Source organism: Mus pahari, chromosome 5, assembly GCF_900095145.1.
Source record: "Mus pahari chromosome 5, PAHARI_EIJ_v1.1, whole genome shotgun sequence".
Lineage (NCBI taxonomy): Eukaryota > Metazoa > Chordata > Mammalia > Rodentia > Muridae > Mus > Mus pahari.
This window is the reverse complement of record NC_034594.1, coordinates 99,794,718-99,803,372: the sequence shown is the minus strand read 5'-3', so window position 1 is coordinate 99,803,372 and position 8,655 is coordinate 99,794,718.

Sequence of the window (8,655 nt, the reverse complement as noted above, 5' to 3'; positions counted from 1 at the left end):
CACACACACACACACACACACACACACACACACACACACACACATACACACACACACACTCACACACACCCTTAATTTTTTAATATCTCATAACTAGCTCAGTGACTGGGCCACTCCTGAACCTCACAGTCTCCTCTGATATTCCTGAGTTCAGATTTACTAACTCTGTCTATCTCTTTGCTGCCCTGGACCCTTCTGAGCAGCCCTCCTGGGGCCACTTTCCCCTTTGTGCCTAGTCTTTCGCTCCTGCACCTTCCCAGCATGGTCTTTCTTCCATGCTCTCCTCATGGCCTCCTTCCTCTTTATAGAACTTGAATTAACACAAGCTTTTACTATCTGTCTGAGATAAGGTTTTTCTACTCATCCCCTGCTCTTGATCTACAATTTAAAATCAAAAGCCTCAGTTATTTATTCATCGGTGTATACTTAAATTCTCCCTTCTGTAGAGATTAATATTTCTGTGGGTATACCCAATCTCAGCTTTTCTGTATATGCCTATAACTAATTCAGTCCAGCGCTGTGCAGGTCAAGAGGTTTTGTCATCTGGATATTATTTGTTCTCTGTCTCCAAGATCCTCTAGCTGGAAATGAGAATTCCTGGGAAGAAGCTGTGTCTGCACAGGTTGATTGACAGATGGATTAAAATATTAATGATGTAGAGGGGTTGGAATGTTTCAGGTTCAGAGCTTCAATACAATTTATCTTGACCCATATTTATTCTACTTTCCCTGTTATTAGCCAAAGAAGCTAGGCCTAGCATCCTGACAGTTAAAAAAAAAAAAAAAACCTTTGGAATGTATTAACAAATAAAACCCTAGTTTGTCAACAATAAAGGGCCTAAGGGTGTTATCAGACAATACCCAAGGTCTGCAACAGAGTTCTCCCCATCTTGCTGTAACTTATCTGATGTCCTCACCAGTGTGTTTAAAAAATGCCTTATTTTCTGGTGTTGTTTGTTCTGTTACTATTGAAAATACCATGACTTCTTTTTTTTTTTTTTTCAGTTTTTTTAATTAGATATTTTCTTTATTTACGTTTCAAATGTTATCCCTTTTCCTAGTTTTCCCTCTGAAAATTCCCTATCCTCTCCCCCTGTTCCCCAACCCACCCACTCCTGCTCCCTGGCCCAGACATTCCCCTATACTGGGGCATAGAACCTTCACAGAGCCAAGGGCCTCTCCTCCCATTGATGACCGACTAGGCCATCCTCTGCTCTATATGCAGCTAGAGCCACGAGTTCCACCTTGTGTTTTCTTTTATTGGTGATTTAGTCCCAGGGAGTTCTGGGGCTACTGGTTAGTTCACATTGTTGTTCCTCCTAGGGGTCTGCAAGCCCCTTCTCTACCTCCTTCACTGGGGACCCTGTGCTCCATGTAATGGATGACTGTGAGCATCCAATTCTGTATTATTCAGTTGCTGACAGAGCCTCTCAGGAGACATCTATATCAGTTTCCTATCAGCAAGCTCTTGCTGGTATCTGCAATAGTGTCTGGGTTTGGTGGTTGTTTATGGGATGGATCCCCAGGTGGGGCAGTTTCTGGATGGTCATTCCTTCAGTCTCTGCTCTGAAATTTGACTCTGTAACTCTTTCCGTGGGTATTTTGTTCCCCCTTCTAAGAAGGATCGAAGTGTCCACACTTTGGTCTTCCTTCTTCTTGAGTTTCATGAGTTTTGCATATTGGGTATTATAAATTTCTGGGCTAATATCTGCTTCTCAGTGGGTGCATATCATGTGTGTTCTTTTGTGATTGGGCTATCTCAGTAAGGATGATATCCTCCAGATCCATTTATTTGCCTAAGAATTTCATAAATTCATTGTTTATAATAGCTGAGTAGTACTCCATTGTGTAAATGTATCACATTTTCTGTATCCATTCCTCTGTTGAGGGACATCTAGGTTCTTTCCAGCTTCTGGCTATTATAAATAAGGCTTCTATGAACATAGTGGGGCATGTGTCCTTATTATAAGTTGGAACATATTCTGGGTATATGCCCAGGAGTGATATTATTCCCCACTTTCTCCTCTATAAGTTTCAGTGTCTCTGAATACCAGGACTTCTTATGGGAGACTCCCTCTTTTAGAAATGGCTGCATAAAAACCCCAAACAATGCCAGTAGAAATAGACATACACATAGAGAGAGGAAATTCTCACAGGTCTCTCCCAGCTGGGGACAAAGATCTCACTCGTGGCTGTGGAGAGAGGGAGAATTAACCTCTTTCCCCGATTGGTTATCTTCCAAAGTGAGGAACCAGCCTGCCTCTGTTTTAGAAGTGAAAGCCATCTTATAATAAAGACAAACTAGGCTCATTCCTTTTTATATTTAAACCTGTGTTTATCAAGGTTTGGGTTATGCTGGACCTGCAACCTTAGCTACATATGGTTCTGTACTGCCTGTTCCAGGAAACAGCAACCCTGTCTGTCCTAATTTGAGTTTTAGTTCTATGAAGAGACAATATTACCACAGCAACTCTTATAGATCAAAACACTAAATTTGGGGCTAGCTTACAGTTTCAGAGGTTTAGTCCATTATCATCATAGCAGGAAGCATGGTGGTGTGCAGGCAGACATGGTGCTGGAGAAGGAGCTGAGAGTTCTACATCTTGGTTGGAAGGTGGCAAGGAAATACTGTGTGCCACACTGGGTGTAGCTTGAACATAAGAGACCTCAAAGTCCTTCCCTACAGTGACACATTTCTGCCAAGAAGGTCACATCTACCCCAATAAGGCCATGTTATGGCTCCTTATGGGCCATAACTGTTCAAATCCCAGCAATGTTTTTGTTTCAAAAGTTGTTATGACCATTTTGCAACATTACCTTTGTTTCAAAAGGTTATTGTAACCACCTTGTTATGTTCTGCTTCTGTGACTCTGGCTACTTGCCAAATCATCCCGTTTGGAAACCTCCTACCCCTGAGCTATAAAAACCTTATCTTACCTACTTCCAATGCTGACTTCTTGAACATGGGGAAGTAGCTATGTACATGAATAAAAATGCTTGATTTAATAATTAGTTGTTTTTTTAAAATTAATTTTCTCGTCATGATTTGGATTGGCGGTCTTTCTCTTCAATCTTTGGGATTAACACAAAGTGGTCAGCTTTAAAACAATAAACACGAACAACAAAAATGGACTCAGTGTGCTGTATTTATCCAAAAAGAGGCTACCAATTTGAGAGTAAGAGGGAACATGGGTTGAGGGGTTGGATTGAAGAAAGGGAAGGAAAGAAACAATCTAGCTATATTTTATGTAAATTTTTTTAAAAAATTAAAAATTTGTAAAATTGCTACCTCATTGGAACATAAAATCCGTGTAACCTGAACATAAAATCTGGGTAACCTAAGGCTGCATTCCTCGGCCATGGCCATTCGTATTTGGCTCCAGAATAAATGATCTCTTTTCCCTTTTGAGGTGAGGACTGTGTTTTTGAACAGACAAGGCATTTGTTGCCTGGGAAAAGAGGTTACTCTTCCAAAGGACAGTACATTTTTGAGTCATCAAAGGATTCTGTTCATGGGATGTCTTTTAATATGCAAAATAACCACTGCAGAGGCCTTCCTCTGAACGACCAAACTTCCTCTGCCTTAAGCAGGCTAGGTCCAGGTTGTAGAGAACTGGGTTAAAAAACCCCAAAGAAAAAACAAAACTTAAAATTCATTGCTACCCATAGAAATCAGCATGTGTGCTTGTATGCATATGCGCGCGCGCGCGCGCGCGCGCACACACACACACACACACACACACACACACTGTATACAAATGTATTGTATAACGTATGTAATTATTTGATGGTGTATACAATATTTTACTTAAGAAACTTAAAATATTCCTTTCATAACTCCTCCCTTCCCCCATATGACTTTGTGCACTGTGTGTCACTCAGAGGCCAGGAGAGGGCACTGGATCCTCCGGAACTGGGGTTACACAACTGGGAGCCACTTGGCTCTTACCTGTTCAGTCATCTCTCCAGCATCAGTTTGCAACTTCTTCATTGGGATTTTTATTTTCACTTTTTAAATTATAAATATTTCTGTTCACCGTTTACTTTGGTGCTTGGTTGTGGTCAGGGTGTATGGTGTACATGGATGTGCGGATGAAGGCTAGAGGGCAACCTCAGCTGCTCCTTCAGGTTCCTTCCATTTTTCTATTGAAACATGGTTTCTCTTTGAATTTGGATCTCACCAAGGAAAGCTAGAGAAGTTGGTCAGTGAATCTGTAGGATCAGCCTGTCTTGTCTCAGACTCCTATCTTACCACCAGTCAGATTACAAGCATTAGCCACCACATACAGCTTTTTTGGGGGGGTGGGGGTGGGGTGGGGTTCTGGGGATCCAAACGCAGGTTCTCATAATTGGATGGCAAGCATAGGGTTAGAGAGATCGCTCAGTGGCTAAGGACACTTGCTGATTGTCCAGAGAACACAAGGATAGTTCCCAGCATCCAAGTTAGATGGTCCACAACAGGATGTAACAAAAGGATATTATGTCCTCATTTGGACTCTGAGGGCACACACCACACACACACACACACACACACACACACACACCTCTCACACACATATACACCCACTTCCCTCTCTCTTTCTCCTCTCTCTCTCTCTCTCTCTCTCTCTCACACACACACACACACACACACACACACACACACACACAGAAACACACCCCATGAGAACATTGATGGANTCTCTCTCTCTCTCTCTCTCTCTCTCTCTCTCTCTCTCTCTCACACACACACACACACACACACACAGACACAGAAACACACCCCATGAGAACATTGATGGAATAATTTGTGGTACTTGACATGAATCTGCATGCACAAGCTAAAATTATTTGTCCACCTTAAAAAACAAAACCAAACCAAACAACTAAAGGATGCGTACTGGGAAGAGGTGGAATGAACTGAAATGAATGTGGTTTCTGAAAAAAACCCTAAAGGTGTTTTTGAGTTTTTGTTTTTATTTATGCTTCTTAGTTTTATAACAAGCCTAAAATCATGGTTTCCCACATACCATAAACAACTTCACACTCCCCCTTCCTCTCCCCACCCTGTGTTGGGCTAATTGCCAGTGGATGATTGTAAGTGTCACACTTTTAAATCTTTATCGTTAAATCAATTGGTGTAATACATGGGCACAGGTGCTGAAGCTGTCAGACGAGGGCTGCAGTGCTGGAACCATGGCTCACTAAGTGGCTCAGCTCATTCTGTCCCCGCGCTTGTCTGTAGATAAGTCACCATCTCACAGTGTGCGTTTTTGAGCTTCCCAGACAGTGGTGTCTGGGAAGAATTTCATGCATTCGTAAAGAAAAATCAAACCCTGACATTTGCAAGCATGTGGATGGGCCTGGGAAACCATTATGTTAAGTGAGATAGGCCAGCAATAGCATGACAAATATCACTTTCTGTTCTAACAAAAATTATTGGGGCTGGAGAGCCAGATCAGCAGTTAATGTCACTGGAGGCTCAATAGGGAGGGCTGATATTCATCACCCACATGGTGTGTGGCTTTGGGGGGGACAAATGCTTATAACTCCAGCTCTAAGAGAACTAATGGCCTTCTCTTGCCTCTACAGAACCCTGCACACATGTCTGTATATTCCTCCATAAATAAAATAAATATTAAAATTATACATGTGTGTTAATATACATGTGTGTTTGTAGTTCATGAAACTGGGAAGGGGAGGAGAGGTGGTAAATAGAGCATTACATATAGGAAAATAGAAGCTGGAGAAGGGGAAGAAAGGGGACCAGCCTTGGGGGGATGGATGGGTGGCCTGGGGAAGGGTCTGGAGGGTGCAGAGCAAATGAGAATATAGAATAATGACACATATATATGATGATGCCACCATAAACCCAGAACTTCATGTACTAACATAAAAATTAATTTTAAAAAGAGGCATTGTTTTATGTTTTGATACAGGTCCCTTGTAGCACAGGCTGGCCTCAGACTTGATGTATAGCTTGATCTCCTCCTCAGTGCTGGGGTTAGAGGTATGCACTTCTGTGCCTTGTTTATGCGGTGCTAAGGATGGAACCCAGGTCTTGGTGCATACTCCGCCAACTCTCTCCCAACGGATCCCACCTACAGTTTAAGCCCATCCATAGCTTCAGAAGGAGCCAAGTTTGAATCGGGTTTTGGGTCTGTGAAGGACTATGATGAAGCCTAACTTTTTTTTGGGGGGGGGGGGAGAGTAGACAGACACACTGCTCTTGAATCTGATCTCCTCCATGAGGTCCCTTTGCAGATAAGACCCATGAGAATGAAGTATCTAAATACCAAATTCTGATGCTCTGCCACACTTGTAACTATAGTTCCCTGATTCTTTTGGAATGATGTTAAAGTTTCAAATTCCACAAAGGCAGATTGGATGACTGGCAAGTGCCATCTATCCTTGGGCTCTTAGACTTGGAGGTGACATCTCTGGACATACCAACTTACATTAGTGTGAGGACTGATTGTTGAGCAAATGGATCCGTGACACTGATTTTACTCAAGGTCTTTATAACAGAAGATCATTTGTTCTTTTCTCTCCCCGTGAATATATGGGTCTATGCATGTGGAGGCACGAGGTCAACTTCTGCTATCACTCCTTGGGCATTGCATTAGTTACTTTTCTGTGGTGTGGTTAAAATGCCAGGACCAGGGCATCTCTGGGGGTAAAAAGAGTCTATCTGAGCCAGAGGGAGCATCCACAATAGTGGGTAAGACAGCACACAGCCCGACTAGGAACTGAGAGATCACATCTTTAACTACACACGTGAAGCAGAGAGAATAAACTGGAAGTGGAGAAAAGCTACAGATTCTCAAGGGCAACTCATAAGGCTCTGCCACCCCTCTACACATCATTTCCAACTGGGGACCAAGTGTCTAAATATTTGCATGAATGGAGAACGCCTCATTCAATCTGCCATAGGCTCTATCTTTATTTTTGAGACAGTTGCTCATGGGTCTGGAACTCACTGAGTAGGTTCAATTGAATGGCCAAAGAGCCCTGGCAATGTTGGTCTCTCTATCAACAGTGCTTGTGAGCCTATATCCTCACACTCGACCTCCCATCCCCCACACCCCCAAAGTGGATTCTGGAAGATCCCCCTCATGTCCATCCCCATGCTTATAAGCATTTTGCTAACTGGGCTGTCTCCCCAGACTCTTCTTATCACGGTTACCTATCAGAGAAAGCATGGGACGTGTCGAAGCCAATTTCACCCCATTCGTCATGTTTGCTTCTATAATTAGTGCAGGAGAATGTCTTCCTTGTGGTAAATAACCCAACCAAGAGAAGCCAGCGGAAATAATTTCTGGACCGTGGAAGAGGCCGTGCTCACTCAACAACATTTCTATGTGTCAATTCTAGTTTCAGAACATTATCTGATGAACTGGATGATGCGTGGCTTTGTGGCTATAACAGACACCTGAGCACTCCAGAGAAGAAGCCATGAAGGATATGGGATGCTCTCCAAGCTTGGGTACTTGGGTTGATGATGGCTCTTTGGAAGGCCAGATTCCATCTTCCCAGACATCATAGAAGCCTTTTTGATTTTGCTCAAAGGTGCTGATCTCATGCTGGAACCACTTCTGGAGACTTGGTTTCAGTTTTAATTTCATTGCAGAACTATTGTAAGTGTCAAAAAGATAATGCAGATAAAATACTTCCTTTTAAAAATATGTTTTCTGAGGCTTGGGGAGATGGTTTAGTGGGTAAAGTGCTTACTGAACAAAATTGAGGACCTGTGCTCCAACCTCCAGCAGCCAAGTAAAGAGCTGAGTATAGCCACGTGCACACCTATAGCCCCTACACTGTGGGGAGTGGAGACAGGGGGATCACTGTGGCTTGTTGGCTATCAGCCTAGCTCCTGGTACCCATGCCATTCTCCTCTAGCCTGCATTCATGCCCATGCACTCATGCACATATGCACGCATGTACATATGCATACACACAAAATGGATATTTTCTAAGGTTAGGGAGATAACTCAACTGGTAGCATGCTTACCTTACGAGCATGAGAACCTGAGTTCAGTTCCTCAGAATCCATTTAAGTCAAGGTAGCTGTGGTAGTATATGTTTGCAATTCCATGCTTAGGAGGCAGAGACAGGTGACTCTCTGGGATTTATTGCTGAATTCCAGACAAGGGAGAGATCTTGTCTCAAAAGAACAACAACAACAACAACAACAACTCCACAAACAAACATAGTGCTGGGGTTGTTCTTTGGCCTACACAGATGCGCCTATATCCATTCAAATGTGAAATATGTTTGTGTGTGTGTGCATTTACGCACGTGTGTACACACACACAAACACACACACACACACACACACACACACACACACACACACACACACACACACACAAAATACATGCTCATTACTCCTTAATCATTAGGTTATGAGTTCTTGGTACCAGGTAAGTAAGGAGTTAGACATAGGGCAACTGAAGTAACTGCAGCTGCACCTTGGCAGCTGTGTCTCCTGATGGTCAGATGTTCCTTTGTAGTAAATGTCCTTAAAGCATCACTTATGTTGTTCCCACTGTGACAGAAGTTAAGGTTTCAATTCTTCACAGAGTTAGAAAGGGCAATTTGCAAATTCATCTGGAATAATAAAAAACCTAGGATAGCAAAAACCATTCTCAACAATAAAAGAACCTCTGGTGGAATC